Source organism: Gallinula chloropus, assembly GCF_964237585.1.
Source record: "Gallinula chloropus genome assembly, chromosome: 3".
Lineage (NCBI taxonomy): Eukaryota > Metazoa > Chordata > Aves > Gruiformes > Rallidae > Gallinula > Gallinula chloropus.
In genome coordinates, this window is record NC_140087.1 from 62,725,978 (window position 1) to 62,743,493 (window position 17,516).

The 17,516-nt window shown below is 37.6% G+C and overlaps 1 protein-coding gene across 1 annotated transcript in view; it reads right to left on the reverse strand.

The window, feature by feature from the left end:
- The window catches only part of USH2A (usherin), a 385,041-nt gene that overhangs the window by 189,903 nt on the left and 177,622 nt on the right, over positions 1 to 17,516 (reverse strand). The window lies entirely within an intron of this gene.

Consider the following 17,516-nt stretch of genomic DNA (forward strand, 5'->3'; position numbering starts at 1 on the left):
GAATGTACACTACCCAAACAAAAGATGGTAGCCTCTTAGTTGCTACATACTATATCAATTTGCTACTACTGCAAATATACACCTTTAAGATGATTAAATCAAATCAAATTAATGGAAAAACAAGTACATGTTAATTAACACAGCCAGAGTATATATATTTTTTTTTTAAGATGTGCTGTATGATACATGAATGTCAAGCATGAATACACACAATGATTCACTACATGCAGATTTCACTATAAGCATGAACACAAAGGAAGCTCATTGTTGCCACCATTCATACTGTTCTGTTCTCTCTTTGCCTGTTTGTCTTCAGCTGCAGGAACATGAAACATTTGCACAATATCTTTCAGTAAAGACAACCTGCTAATGCTATAGCAAAATGACTGTTAAATGGTTATTTATGATGAAGCTATCTTGAGTTTCAGTTATTGCAGAAAATGGTGAATAAAAAGTAGCATCTTTGTTTAATAAATATTCTAAAAGATCTTTAGCTTTCTATATTCTTCTCTGTACTAAGAAAGCAAGGTTTGTCAGAAAAAAAATAGTAGGAAAGTAGTGTAGTAATCATTTTCAATTTTTTAGTACAATACAAATCACAGATTTTAATGAATAAATCCTTCAAGAAGGAATTTACAATTAAGGTTTTGGCAACAGTGCAAGTTATACAAATAAAATGCATATTATAGACACACATTTTTCAGTGTGCCAGAGAAATTCTGGACTTTTGCAAAATGTAATAAATGCCAGTTTTTTCAGAGTCAAAACTATCATTTAGTACAAAAACATTTGTCAGCACAAATTCAAAAATTGCAACTGGATGGCAAACACATCAATAAAGAAGAAACGTTGTAGACCCAACTTCTTTCTCCCTAGTTTTCCCCTCATATAATGTCTTTAATCTCTGCTACAATGGAACCTCTTCTGATTTATTCCACTCTGTGTGAGGAGGGAATGAACTTGTGCATTTTTATTTAAAACAGAGTATCCCTCAGTGGCATTGTTCTATGGAGCACATGGCAAAGTGAGAGTTAAAAAATGGCTGTAACTAAAAAAAAAAAAAAAAAAAAAAAAAAAAGTCATCAAGTGAATGCCTGTAACACAGTGACATGTTTAATCAACATAATGTGGCTGATTCTACCAGGGTTAAGCAGTGCTTATGTGGGTGAGAGGGGTAAAGCACACTCCAGAGCAGGTGCTCGAGCTGGGTCAGCAAGCAGAGAAACTAAACTCCACATACTGTACCAACTGTATCAACCTCATTAGCGTACACCTTCCTGGAACCAGTGCTCATTGCAGCTGCCATCAGGGACACCACAAAATGTATGGATGGAGATGGATGTCTGTGAAACAAGTATCAGATGCTCCATGTTCTGGGTAGGCAAACAAGTGACCAGGAAAATTTTATTTTAGCACTCTTAAACATCTGAAAGGAATCCATAGCACCTATTTAATTCATGTCCTTGTAAACAGTGAATACACACTCTCCTTAGTTGAAACTGTACTGAGGGGCTTCATCTAGCAGAATGAATATAACACAAGGGAAGGGAGAAGAGAAAAAGTGCATTTCTCCTTGTCCATTTCTTTAAAGTGGATCACTTTTCCTTGAACACAGGTTCAAGACGCTGGGAAGAGATATTTTTCTCTCCTTAAGGAAAAATACTCACCAACAAACTATTAGGGTTTTTTTTTAAAAGTATATTGTGCTTAACCCCTGATTTAATGTACACTGTAGCATTGAGATTACATACATACATAAGAGACTCTGGAAATGCCTAGTTTAATTTGAAGCAGGAGAAACTTTTTCAAGGATGAAAAGGATGGAAAAAGGAAAAAATGTTTTATTTCCCTCTCCGGATAAACAAACAAGTGACTTAAGTTCTTTGTGTCTCATTTCTTGGAATGGTAAAAGCAAAATGACAAGACAGGGAAAGAGACAAAGTTTAAAAGAACAGGAATAGCAAGGAATGGAAGCACAGGACATATGAGCAGCAAGATCCTTTACAATCAACTGAGAAACATACTGAGGGGAGTGGGAAGGAGAGAGAGTTAAAAAAAGTAGAAAGATAAAATATGGGGAAAAAAGCAACGTCACCATGATCAAAGGAAATCTTTATTCCTTCTCTTAATTTAATAATGTCAATATATTGTGACTAATAAATACTAAATAGAATGTTTAAGTTAAATCTGAAATATTTTGCTGGGATAAATGCTAAAAAGAAAAATGAAGTTAGTGGGAGCAGAAGAAAATATAGAAAACAGAGACTTAGGAATGTTGCTCAAAGCATGAGCTCTGCAGTCAGTGAAAATCTCTCCATAGATTTCATCAAGGTTTCGATGAGCCTGCAAATATAGTGTAGATAGTATTTCTAAAAGCTTAGAACCAGAAACCTACACACTGAACAATAAAAATCATATTACATCATAATTGATGCCATTATTTGTCACAGTTGGATTTGGCAGATATTTTCCTATTTAAAGTTCAAAGTGTTTCATAATGGATCAATGGATTCAAACAACTACAGATACAAACATGAATGTGAATGAGGAGGGAGGAGGGTTCTTAAAACTACAAAGCTGCTGTTTGTCAAGGTCCTCTAGCAACAACGCCTTGTTTTCCATTTGCTTGATTGCATGATTTGCATAAGATCAAATGTAGGCAATTGTGGACATGAAAAACAGATCACACTCAAACACATTAGAAATGGATCCACAAGCATTATCCAGAAATGCCTCACAAGAAAATGCATTCTAGTGCATGGAAAACTCAGTGATTAATGTCAGACAAACTATAATTTACAATATAGGGCATGAATTATATGTTATTTTACAATTGATTTCATGCTGTTGCTGAAAGAATTTCATTGATCTCAATTTACAAAATGAACAAAATTAGCAGACAATTATTTTCTTTCTTTAACTCACAGCAAAACCTGAAATTTTTTTCTTACATATTTGCTTGATCAGGTTATAACCCTGTCTCATCCAAAATTCCAGGCCCCTATGTTACTTCAAAATAATATAGAATGGTTCTTATTGGAATTTTCCCATAACTACTCTTTTAAATCATTTTTGTCTTACCAAAACAAAGCTAAACTTCACAATTGCAGAAGTTTACTGATAAAAACCTAAATTCAGGATTTGGTCTTGTTCTCTTTCCCAGACTCATAAGGGCAAATCACAGCAAAACACACACACAAAAAAAAACAAAACAGAAAGAGACAGAGAGAGAGACTTTGTTGGGGGTATGAGATTACCACAAGTCATCCCATTAAGCTAACACATAGCCAGAAAAATAATTCTGCATTTTTCATGTCAAAAACAGAAACAGAACTAAAGAAGAAAACATAATTAAGACCCCATGGTTATACAACCATTCCTTACTTTCTCCAAAGAAAAAGGAGGGGGGGAAGAGGGGGCAGGGAGGGAAAGATAAAAACCTGTCTTTTTATCTCTTTGACCACAGATGCAATACAAATAAACTAATTTCTTTTATACCTCATATATCAAGAGGATTGCTAACTATAGTGGCTATCATTAAAACTGACATCTGCATACTACATGTATTATATATATGGCATATGTGGAACTTCCCACTCTAACCAAGGCAACTATCTGAAATATCATGGTAAATCTAACTATAGTGGTTGGTATATATCCAGTTTCTAATAGCCACCAGCATAAGTCCTGATAGCACAATCAATGCATGAGACAGAAAGAATAAAGAATGACCCTGTTTGCATGGTCAATAAGAACACTCACTTTGCTTAGATCAAATTTAATGGGTAGTCATTGAAAGATAATATGCAACATTACAGTGCTACTTTTAGCATGGAATTTGAGAGATGTTACTAAGAACAAGGAAAAAAACAGTTGGTAGAGTAAAAAAAAAAAAAACCCAACCAAAAAACCCACCAAACCCACAAACCCACATCCCCAAAATTAAGAGAATGTGAGCTTTACCATCAATATGTCAGAGCACATCACAGTTCAAGAGTAACACAGTAGTGATGGCTACAACATATTAATTTATCTGCAACTTGCAGCATTTTCTATTCAGGTTTACAGCATGAGAGCCACATACCCTTCTTTCTTCCCCTCTTCCACCTATTTCCACTCTCCCTGGTTTCAGGCAGCTATTGTAAGGACCAGAAATGGCAATGTCCTGTCCTGGTGAGCATTCAGTTGAAACGTGACTTGCGTAAGGAACCCCCCATCGTATCTCTCAGGAAAATAATTGAGACAATAGCTATCCCATTGCTATATTCAAAGGAAAATAATACAGCAGCACTGTAGCAAGGGATTGTTAGCAGCACAACAAAGAAAGCCTGCTGAGAGAGTATGAAGATGAAAAACTTCTAAAGAATTCCAATCACCACATTGTTTATGTAGGTAGATTGTATGACTACTTCAGCTCATTACTCACAACCTTATTCTGTTCTCTCATATTCTTTCTCATAGTTTGTTAAATTAACTCACAGTAAAAATATTTAATTAGAACATAAATGCTTTGGGGGCAATAAATCTGCATCACCAAATACAATGATATCTCCATCTGATTTTTATGCACTACCAAAAAATAAATCAAATTCATAAAGTAGGTACCAAGATCATATTATCGGCTTGCTTCATCAGACATCATTAGCAATTCTTTCCCTTCCACCAGTTTCTGAAAGCAAGCAACAACTCATATGCAACATCTACCAAAGTATAGCCTGCTTTCTGTATTGATAAAGCACCAATCAATTCGTATTGACTCTTGAAGAACCATCATTAATGTACAACCCTCTCTGGGAAGGTATTACACTAAAGCTGCACCTTTGTTACGTATGTCCTGTGAACTCCCATGCGATGCTCACCACGCCCTTAGAAAATTTTTCAGGAAATACAGGGCAACACAAGTGACACCACTTGCCTGCTTCAGGCAACTCCATCAAGTCCAAGCAAAGAGTGTGCTCAAGTACCTAACTGTATAAATCAGCAATCAATGGCCTTTCACGTGTGTAACTGGACCACTAGTTGAAGTAAACAGCTATCTTCCAAGATAGCAGCAAGTTCTGCAAGATATCAATAATTAAAAATGTTCCAGGACTTAAAGAAACAACTTTTAAAAAAAGAACTTGTAAACCAACTATAACAAGGGTAAGGAATTAACAGAGACAAACAAACAACTATTTTCAGGAAGCACCATAAGCTGTTGTTCTGCTCTCTAACCGACAAAGACTCTGACACAATAGCATATGGATGAAACAACTTTGCTTCTAGGTAGCCAACAAATGCTGATGTGTTTTAGAAACTATTTGCTCAGCAGTAAATATTGCTGGTTTTCCAAAGAACTCGCAAAGAGGTTTTCACATTTAGTAGCAGTGTCTCATGGTTATGCCCTTCCAACCCTTAACAGTCACGCAGAAAACTTTTCTGCCATGTAGCCACCCAAACTCTTGCACCTCTTCAAGCACAAACCCATCCCTCCAATTTTATGTCTCATCCTGGCCAATTCACAAGGACACATTAACATCCATTCCTGATTCTTATGTTTCATTTTTGGGTTTGTGGTTTGGTTTTGGGATTTGTTGTTTGGGTTTTTTTATTGTTAAAGTACTAGTTTTAACCTTAAACAAGGAAGGTACACACCGTTTGAGTTCAAGCAAGAATGTCATTCCTTTCCCAGGGCAGAATTTGGAACACAAGGATTCCAGTCTTTTGTCTTAAAGCTACAATGGATAAAATTTCCAGGCTGTTCTTGCCCTCCAGTTAGTACACACTAGCTTGAAATCCTGAAAGTGCTCAGCTGAAGAAAATTCAAATCGCTGGAGTGCCACATACAACATTGCTTAGAAAATGTTCAAGGGAAACATCAGAGAACATTCAAACCGATTAATCTACCTGATTCCTTGTGTGACTCTAAAGATATCACATCACTGACCACAGAAGAATCACGGTGTATGTGTGAGGCTCATCCTTGGAAATCTCCTTCCCTAAACATCCCTAAAGGGTTCTCCTGGCCCATCATCACTAGTCACCATCACAAGACTATAGAGGTATTTTGAGAGCTTTTTTTTAAAACCTTTTCTTGCTGCCAAAACAACACATATCCAATCAGTGCAAACATTCAGCACCAAATGAACTTAATGAGCTTCCACGTTACATGTTACTAGAATTAAAACCGTGCACTGTCTCCCTAGTTCACTTCAATTACAACAGCTGGACAAATAAGGTGAATTTGAAGGTCAGAGTGGGAGAAAGCAGAAAGAGGACAGAGCACATTAATGTTTACTGGCATATGAAGAGAAGTAATTGTGGTATATCAATATCACTATCTTAGTTTTATTTTTCTCTCTGTCATTTCTTTGCACATTGTATGGCATGATGCAGCCCAATTTTAAGATCTAAATGAAAATTTCCATTCCTGAATGCTTCCAGTCCAGTCACTGTATTGCTATCAGTTTGTATACTGACAAATTCCCTCCATTCATCATAAGAACCGTGATCTCTCCGTCAACGTCAAGCCCAAAAAGTGAAAAGGGGCAGGGGAGAGGGGGGAAGTTTCAAACATTTTACCTCTGTATTACTTCAGCTTTATGTTCACAAGCAGAAAATATATTTGCACTAGGCAACTACATAACAAATTTGAATCTCAGATACTTGCTACTGTAGAACTGGAACTACTCCGGATTCACATTAGTATGACCAAGAACCCCTTGGCTCAATAAGAGGAGTACATCCTGTATTCCTAAATGATTCTGATCTTGCTGCAGTGGGAAAAACAAAATTCAGATCCACCTTACATTTGGTGTCGAGTTAATTTTATCAGGTCAAGAGAAATGCATGACTGCCACTTTTGCAACCCACTGAAGACCATATACAAATGTACAGCTGCGATAAGAGAAGCCAGTAATATGTTCAGTTATATACGAATATATGGTAAGTAATACAGCAACTATTACTATCCATTTTATATAAATTAATAGTGCAATCTGATGGGGAATAGCATACACTACAGAGTGCAGAAATAAAGCCTGCCTGGAAAATGGCATTGAGAAAGCACAGGCTTACAGTCACTCTCTTAGGAAGAGAATCTGAAAAAACAACCTGAGAAAAGGGAACAAAGATGACACACTGTACTGGTATATAAGATAGTGCTACATAGAAAAGCAATTAGGATCCTGTGTTCCCATGAACTGGCTTTCAACAATACAGAGGGGAAAAAAAAGGACATCCAATATATTTAAAAAGTGGAATTTGCAGAGGAACTCACCCCACCCAGAATCATGGAACATCTACTGCTGACCAGGAAGATTCATATTTATCTGTATAAACCAAATCCTAGGGAAGAGACACTAAATATAAACATCATGTTTTTAGCATTATTTTGATAAGCATCACTGTAATTTGCAAACCTGTGGAACAGAATCCTGAACAATTTTAAACTTTACCCTCTGTAACAGAGACTATTTAGAACTATACAACAATATTTTATTTCTTAAATTTTCCTATCTAAGAAAGGATGGATGAAAGGAAATTAATTCCCAAAAGAAAAACTTTTCTTGACCAAAAAATCACCACTTTTACTGGTATCTTACTTATTAAAATTGAATATGCATACTAAATAGTATTTTAACCCCAAAACTATTGTTTTAATCAACAAAACAGTCAACAAAAAATTAATCAAGCAAGCAGAAACTTGAGACAGCATTTTCAGACTAGAAACTGGAATCTAAACAAGAAAAACGTTACAGTAGCTGTTTGAACTGGTACAAACTAGAGATTACAGTGGTTTATAGGTTATTAGTTTTATTTAGCTATATATGCCTTCTACATCCATTATGAATAATGTTTTCCACCATTTTGTATAGTGCCAGGATGCAAGATGATTAGAGAACATCTCTCACCATGCAGGCAAAGGCATCATGTGATTTAAGAGTTTCTGTAGAAGAGATACTATCACTTCCCAGGACCAGAACAGCTCTGTACATCTGAATTATAGTCAGAGAATAACGGGTTTTGCTAAAGCATTACTGTAGTGTTGGAAGAAGGGTAGTAGGAGGACTCTGCTTCTGAGTGCCATCCCTAAACAAGACAATTTATAGCAAGGTAAATCTGTGGCAAGACTACAAAAGCTGAGCTAATTTTCAGCTACCCACAGAATTAGCAGCATAGTAAAAAATACTGTACGTCTCTACCTGCTCTCCTCTGTCCAGAACAAATCAGCCCCAGCTGTTGAGTCATCAATATGGTCAACATGTGGTTGGGGAAAATTATTAGGATTTCTTTTTCTTTCTTTTTTTTTTTTATTTTACTTGCTTTATATTTATTTTCAAAACACACACAAAAAAAAAACCCCAAACCCTGAAAAGCCCAAAGTTTTTTTCAAGTTGACATGTTGCACTACCCAGTTATGTCATGTAGTGTCAGTACTGTCATCAGATAACATAACTGCCACAATCTGATGTGATGCATTAAACTGGGATTACCAGAATAAATCATGTTTGTGGGTACACAGATCACAGGTGGTGCAGTCAGCTGCTCTGTATTATGGCACGTCTATAGGATGTGCAGATTAGGATATAATGTTCAGAGGCTTGTTCTCGTTTCTGAAGTGCTTTGCAACCATAACTCAATAGTAAGGAGCCACCAAACAGTTATAATGGCATAAACCATCATCAAGGAAAAATACAAATCGATCAGTGCCAGCGATATAAAAGAAAGAGCATGCATCTGTCCCCAGTCTCATAAATTCAGTGGTCGTTGCAGGCTTTTTCTCTATCCCACATGTACTTTATTAATAACAGTAACTATCATAAATAATAATAATGCAGAGTAGTTTATTTCAAGATGAATGCTGCTCTTATTATCTGTTGATCCTCTCCCTTATTTCTTACATCCTGTCTATATTCCTCCTGTAAATGGTGGGGGAGAGCTAGTTTAATTTATTGTTTGAAGTTTATGCCCTTTAATTGGCAATAGTGTGCTATGCCAAGAAAGTTGCCTATGTAGGCTGCCTGAAATATCTGCATACCTTAAGCTTGTACAAAGGAGGCACAGAATTTACATTCTACTGCATGTTATAAATAAGTAATAAGAACAGATTAGAATTATGCATTTACGCCTACTAGTGAGAGTGAGATGCATAATTCACAAGTGGCAAACCCTTAAGAGGCTTTCGTATTTCACCCCAACCCTCTCCCCCCTCCAATCTTGTGTATGTGGAACGCAGTATATTTTTCAGTCCCACTGGTCCACATTTTTTTTTGCCAGCTAGACAGTTTAGATTTTATAATCACTACCTTTTCTTTCTTGCAGAAAGCAACAGACACCAACCGTTAGTAGTTACTGTTGAGAATGCATCTGCTTTGTCTTGCAGCAGGGGTGTCATCTTTCTGTATTTTCTTGTGATACTCAGGGAGAGGCAGATGTTAAATGGCAGTGCTTTCAGAAAGTGCCAGAGTAAACTGAAGCCCTCTACCTATCCTACAAAGGGGATACAGAACTCACAACTGAAGTGTCCTTATGGCTCATAGTTAACATGAGGTATTGCTCCTCTAGTTGGGTCTCCTGGAGGAGCAAACTAATTGCTACGTCCATTCATGTCTTCAGCCTCTCTGCTGAAGCCTGTAAATGAATACCTCTTGTGACCACTATCTATATGATAGCACATTAAAGCCACAGATTTTGCAGAGCTGGTGGCTTTCCCCCACAGCAGTTCTACACCTAGGCAGCACTCTGCTACCTGGTGATAAGGTGTAGGAATAAAGAATGATTTCAGTCTAGTTGCTTTAATATTTTTTGGTTCTCTGGCTGGAGCATTGCAGTATTGATTCATGTACCACCTCAAGAGGCATCGCTAGGGACAGGCTCTTTGGTAGAAGTCATCACCATGTAACTTCCCCCAACTGTTTTGAACTTAATCTATTTAGTTCTCTGGATTTTTCTCTGTTCTGTGTACAAACATTTTAAATAAAGTTCTAGTTCTAACTACCATCATTCTGCCTCAATCTCTGCCATGCAACTTCTTTTCATAGTTAAGCTAAGACTTGCACCTCCCTTTTTTCTGGTAAATTTATTTATTTAATAAATTTTCCTATGCTCCAACTTGAGGCCATTTCCCCTTGTCCTTTCTACACAGACAGCTGAAAAAAGGCTGGCTATTTCCCCGTGTCCAACACTTAAGATATTTATAAACATTAATAAGATCCCCGCTTTGTCTTCTTTTCTCAAGGCTGAAGAGCCCCAGTTCACTCAGCCCATGTTTCTCATAGAACATACTCTGACAATTTTCATCACTTATGCACCCTTTGTATGAACTCACCCAGCCTAGTCAATGATCCTGGAAAGGTAAGCAATGAGGACCCAGAAACTTTTAATAAGCCATATTCTCTAGTCAACTCTGACTAACCTTTTCCAGTGCCTAACAGAGGGGATGCAAAGCTACTTACCCACTGGCCTAACAAGAAAGCTTGCAACTGTTGGCAGAGCTGTTTTAGCTGCCCCTACTATCTATTCAGCACTGATTACAACTAGAAAAACACTGAAGTAAAAATATTATAAGCCTCTCCCAATATCTGTGCATAAAGTTTTATGTATTTATGTACCTATGTTGACAGAAACTACATATAGTCACAGAAAGAACATAGAAACTTGTTGATTGAATTGATTAAATCACAAACTAGCATTTCCTAATTATATATTTCCAGATGCAGAACACAGGCAGTAAATTATCACCAGTGTAAAAGTTCACTCTTTCCTACCTGACCACTTACTCTCTTACATGTGCAGACCTTGTGCAGCATCACTCCTCACCAAAATGACTGAACAGCACCATTCTTAAATTAGAAATTAGATGTTTGTTTACATGTAGCCGCAAACATCCCCACATGCAGATGAAAGAATCAAGATAGGCATACTGTAAATATGACTTGAATGTGCCTGTGTAATAAAGGAACACGGTGTATGTATAAAGCAGCCATCACAGAAACAATAATTACGTTGGTCACTGGGGCAGATGCACTCGACCATTTAACCAAACCAGCAGCTGTTCAGTACAGGCTCCGGTCGTGGTTTCAGCCTGGGCCAGCAGCAAAGCACCACGCAGCCGCTCAGTCGCTTTCCACCAGTGGGGGAATCAGAAGAGGGAAAGTGAGAAAACGCGTGGGTTAAGACAAAAACAGTTTAATAGGGCAAACAAATCATCATCATCCAAAACAAATGATGAACAGCACAATATCACCTAAAGCTGATGCTAAGCAGGACCCCCGCTGCCTAGACTCTCTGCTTACCTCCCACTTTTAAACAGAACATGATGTCATATGGTATGGAATAATTCTTTGGTCAGTTAGGGTCAGCTGCCCTGGCTGTGTCCCCTTCCAGCTCCTTGGGTGCCCCCTACCTTCTCTTTGGCAGGGTAAGATATGAAGCTGGAAAGTCCTCTGCTGCTTGGCAACAACTAAAAACATCAGTCGGTTATCAGAATTATTCTCATCCTAAATCCAAAACACAGCAACTGGCTGTCAGAAAAATTATTAACTCTATCCCTGCTGAAAGAAGGACAGCTCCAAAGGAGGTAAAGGCCTGAGATACAGCCAGGCACAGAAGTCCCATTCTCTGAAAAAAGCACAGGACCAGAGTGATGCAGTAAGCATCGATGCATATGAACTTGGAACACCAATCATGTGATACACACATGAATAGCAGGTGGTTTTTCAAAGACTCATTTATCAAGGAAAAAAGTTAGTTGCGGGTACATGTGTAGCTTCTCCATTGCATGTATTTTGACGATGAGCCAACCACTTTACAGCATGAGGTTGAAAGCCCAAGTGAACTTCCTTTTAGATCTCCCTGCTGGGCAGTGGAGCTGCACAGCAGTGATCACACCTTGAGCTGGGACACCTCTCAAGGTTGCTCCTCAAGGAAGAGACACCTTTTTCCAAGCAGATCTTTAAGTAACTGATAGCATGTTGAACGAATACTAATGAAACATTACTAATCCATGTAGCTATTAAATTCTAATTATTACAAACTTTATATAGATAATTCCTATTCCTTTAGACATAAGACATTGACCAAGCCTGAGACTAAGATTGGACTTGGCTGTATGTAAGCTCTATCAGGAGTTTAGAAAGTAGAGGGGCTCCACTCTGAACTTTGTGATTCAACAGAACAGTCTGTCTTACCTCACATCTTCAGTCTCTGTGTGAGTCATTGATTCTAACTCAATTTTCCCTTGTATGTTTCTTCCCTGCAGTACAACCTTGCCATGTTAAGTCACACTTTAAAACATCACATTAAAACCACTTTTTCTAATACCTTTAGCAGTGGTTCTTTAAAGAGATCCTAAATCAGGATTCATGATTTACTGAACCTTGGTAAAATATTGTTAAACTTCGTTAAATTCCATGGAACTTATTGAACTCCGTCAAACTATTTTTACCTCAATTAAACATGTTGCTGCTTCTCTGTTTTGAGTGAGGAGCATTCTAGATTTTACAACAAATAAATGGTTTATTGGCAGGATCCTAAATCAGGATTCATGAGAGTCATCCACCTTTCCACTCATCTTACTACCATGAGTCTAAGCCTTACTTAAAGCACACTAATCTGATGCTGTTCTTACATGTTTAGTTTTATATTCACTTACATATTTTTTCCCCATGCACTAGTTAATGTCCCAGCAGCACGTCACTTTAATGTGTTACTCTATCTACACAATAAAAACCACGGGAAAGAAAATAAAAAGACAAAAACCCCAGCAGCTTTCAAAGTCCAACTACAATTTGTGTAAAATGCTTCAGTCAGAAATAGATTGTCATAAAAATACAATATTTCATGGAAGACTAGTGGAAAGCATGATAGAGTTCAGTACTGACTAAAAGGCTATTAAGCTTTATGTAAACAATTTAGCAATCAGTGTAGAAACCTAGGATAGATTTCTGGCAGTGATTCAACAGGAAAAGAAGTATTCTAGAACGCCTTTCATGCTTTTTGTGACATGATTTATGCCTTGTACATATTTTCACATAACATAGGAGGATAATGAAACAGATTTTGAAAACGGATGAATCCTCCTCCAACCACGCTAACCATCAAATAATTTTTAAAATCAAAACTATGTCCAACTATTTTGTGGCTTTGTAACACTCAGGCTTATACTGTTCACACACAAGACAAGATTCTTTGTGCTGGTTTTAACTGGGAGAGAGTTAATGTTCTTCATAGTAGCTAACATGGGGCTGTGTTTTGTGCTTGTGCCGATCATTCAGGGTTGTTTTCAATATGGCTGAGCAGTGCTTATTCAAAGCCAAGGCCTTTTCTGCTTCTCACACTGTCCCACCACCGAGCCGGCTAGGGGTGCACAAGGACTTGGGAGGAGACACAACCAGGATCCCAACTGACCAAAGGTATATTCCATACTATATGATGTCATGCTTAGCATATAAACTAGGGGAAAGCTGGCCAGGGACCACTACTCAGGGACAGGCTGGGCATTGGTCAACTGGTGGTCAGCAATAGTTTTTCATGTGCATCACTTGTCTTTCTTGAGGTTTATTTCTCTCTCTTTTTCTTAGTTTCCTTTTCAACACAGTTTGTATTTTTTCATTTTATTTCAATTATTAAACTGCTTTTATCTCAACCCATGAATTTTCTCACTTCTGTTTTTCTGATTCTCCCCCCAACTCCATTGTGGGAGGAGTAAGCAAGCAGCTGCGTGGTGCATAGTTGATGGCTGTGGTTAAACCATGACATTCAAGAAAGATGAAAAATACTTAAGAAGGTCTAGACTTCCAGTTGGGAACGTTGCAGAAGTATTACTGTGGTGTTACCTGCCTGTACGCTGACACCATTTATTAATATTCCACTAGTGTTAAAGGAAGGTTGGGACATATCAGGTATATAGAGAAAGGCCTGTGTCTAGTGCAAGCCAAACAGCCAAAATGTACTGCTCAGTCAGAGTAATTATCATAGCTGATAAACCAGCACAATTTGTAACAGCAGCATGGAAGAAAATATCTATCTTAAATTAAATATACATCAAGTATGTGGTGAGTTCAGGAGGCAAAATAGTCCTAAATGAGTAAGGAGAAATATGAGTATGTTTTCTAGAGCATAAAGAAAATCTCAGAAAGAAGCTTCATTATGGAGCTTCAAACATCAAGATGGTTGCTCCACTCTTTCTAAGCTTATTAAGTTAGAGCTAAGTGAGGTATATCCATATGAACGGTATGAAGAGATTCAAACAGAAGCAGCAGGTTTGGCCTCAGTCCATCTGTGCAAGAGGTGTCATATGTTTATTTACATGAGTCCAGCATCACCTGAAACTGAGCAAAAATCGTTTACCATGCATTTCCAAATGATCCTGGAAAAAAGACCAAACAAGAAAACAAACCCAAAAAAACCCCAACAAACCAAAACAAAACCAAAAGCAACCTCTCAGGAAAGTAGAGACGCATTTTTAATCTATAAACATATGATTTATAAATTGAACCCAACAGCTTCTGATGTTTTCTAAAGTACTTAACAAAAGTGTGACTGAATGAAATCTTGACTTAAACTATAAGCTTATGTGTCTGTTTTATCAGCAAAACTAAAACCAGAACAGAACAGAACACACCACTTTGCCTTACTAGCTTCAGGCAAACCACAATTACCAGACATACTGCTGAAAATAAGATCCTACAAAAAATACTTCAGGCTAGGAGTACAACATGGCCAAGAAAGCATATCACAGTTCTTATAGATCTATGGTAACCTCTCAATGTTTAATAGCAAATAGTTATGACAATGTGACAACTGCTCAGGGAAACTGTAACACGTGATAGGGCCCTATATGAAGTTCTCACTGATGAAAGACAAAATGCAAAGAAACAGATTGGCCCCTTCAGAAATCAGAGAGGAAGGTAGACAAGATTGGACCAGTTTGCCTGAGAAAGGTTCATTTAAGCAACGTTGCAACAAACTGGTCTCAGAAAATGGAAAAAATAACTAACTGCAGTGGTCATGTCTTGGGGAAGACCTGCAAATTCACATGACTCTGCAGAACACCTTCAAGACAGTAATGTCTGGACAGTAAGTTCTGTTGTTAAAAAAAGAAAAGAGAGAGAGAGAGAGAGATAAATGGCTGTATTTAGCTTTTACAAACTGAACTCAACAAGGACTTGACTTAAATCTGTTGTCTTCAGTACACACTGTCTTTTGAAGAGATCTCAACACCTTTAAGTCTGATGGTGAATCTAGATATATATGAAGGAGAAAATAAAGAATTAGAAGTCTATATATGTCTCATTTTGATAGCTGATTTTGAAGTAAGATGACAGGACAAAATAATCTGGGAGTTTCATGGGGTTTAGTGGGTTTCATTCTTATCGTGGAATTTAGACCAGGTGTTTTTCTTTTCTTTCTTTAAAATAACAGAGCCCAAACCAAAAATATTTCCCATGCTGCTAGAAGAGAAAGGAGAAAAAAAAAATGTTCTCCCTGTTCTACAGCTATTAGCTCTGGAGAAACTATTTGCTCCGGTTTGCATTGGTGCATACAGAAGATTGGGAGGTACCAATTGCTCTCACGTTATAATTTGTGTTGTGTTAAATTTTTAGAACGTGGTTCTCAAGCAACCTGAGAGCTCAGAAATTCCAGTAGGGTTAGCATGATTTCTCTCCTGGCTTGCTGTGTTACCCAAATCTGATCAAAGGACAAGGACTCCAGAAGCTTGTCCAGCTGTGGTTTTATAATGACACCATTAGGTTTTGCTCTATAATCAAGGTCCCTAAAAGTCTGTGTAGCTTCAGGCTTAATATCTGCGACAAGGTTAACTGAAATCTGCAGCAAGGATAACTACTTTAGCAGATTGTATCAGCAGGAAATATTTAAACACTATTTAAAAGGATTTTAAATAAGCAGATTTTATTTAACACTGCACTAATGCACTGCAATAGGAAATGATACGACGGAGCTGCTACAAATAAACATAATGCTTTTACCCTACCCCACACCCCTCCCTTCTAAATTCCCCAGTTCTGTATTATTAAGTCCAATGAGTGCACCAGATCTGTCTGAAGCTGAAATACAGGAACGCCAGACTCAGACAGCCCATTTGCCCTTTGGTTTTGTGCCTGCTGAATCTGCATTCTGGATCTGCAGAATTAATTACGATAGTACCGGTCACTGGCAATGTCAGTGTTGCCAATTCAGGTGTATCAAATGTTCTTTCTTACATGCCTACAACTTTTAGAGGAAGGCAGCTTCTCCTGTAAGACTGGTGTACTCTGCCCTCTAGTGCTAGGTGCACCAATATCCGTTTACTCAAAGGCATACTCAGGCCAGAATAAAGCCTGAAGCAGCAGGCATACTTGGTATGCCAACCTAGAAACCGGGCTACTTCCTGTACGCCCTATCAGCTGGGTACTTTGGTAAACCAAATATAAGGGGTGGGCCTGGATCTTTACTGCAAGACTTTAAAATAAGACCGTCCCTGGGCCTTATCTCACTGGGTCACATGCAAGAAGACATTTCAGATAACCAGTTCTAACCGTGAAGAGATGAAGACAAACTCTTTGTTGCTCACAATGGTATTAATATCTCTGCTTCACAAAAAAAGAAGAAGAAAAAAAATATTGTGACATTCAGAGTTATAATAAACAGAAATCTTGCATTAACGTTATATTAGATAACAAGCCACTCTTTCCAAAACACTCTAGTGAAAGAACAGGCTGGGTTCATTTGGGTATTTATATGTATTTCTCTGCAACCTGGAAGATGGGAAATAAACTCATTCCAAAGGACTACAGAATTTTTCTATTGTTTGTCCTTTAAGGCAAAAGCTGCCTGTCATCTTTAAGCAGGATCTAAAACAAAGGAACACAAATCCTTAGGGTTGGAAAGTAGTGTTTTTAAACAGCTATAACTAAAAAACTGTATGAAAATTAACCATGAGAAATATATTTTAAACCTAACATAATAAGTATTTTCTTCTCAGTCCGTCAGCTTCCTGCAGTGATACATCTTATTGCAATTATCCTCTATGTACAATTCTGTGGCTTTTCTTGTTCAAACTGTTTCACTTGGCAATTAGTACTATACTGATATCATGATGGATTTTGCTTTTATTATCATGATCTATCATTTAAAACAAGCAGTAGTAGTCATAAGGATAAAAAGGACAAAAACCTGACAATTGTTCAGTAAAATGTAATTAATAACTGTGCATGGCTGTGCTGTGTGTACGCCAATTGCCTCTGGTTTACAGCAACATTAAAGAAAAAAAAGTACAGGTACTAATTTGGGGTTGTCCTATTTTTTAAGTTTAGATATGGTAAGCCCTGTTTGCACAGATGTCAAACATCTGCTTCTTCCTCACAGAAAAACAAGGCTCCCATTCTATCCTGCTTTTGTAGGATCAGCCTTTCCACACTCAGGTCAAATAACAATTTTAATAAGCCAAAGCTTAGTTCACATACTCTCAGACAAATTTGTGAAGGCAGCTTTTTCTCACATTTTCCAAGGCGCTCCTTAATATTTTGCCCAGA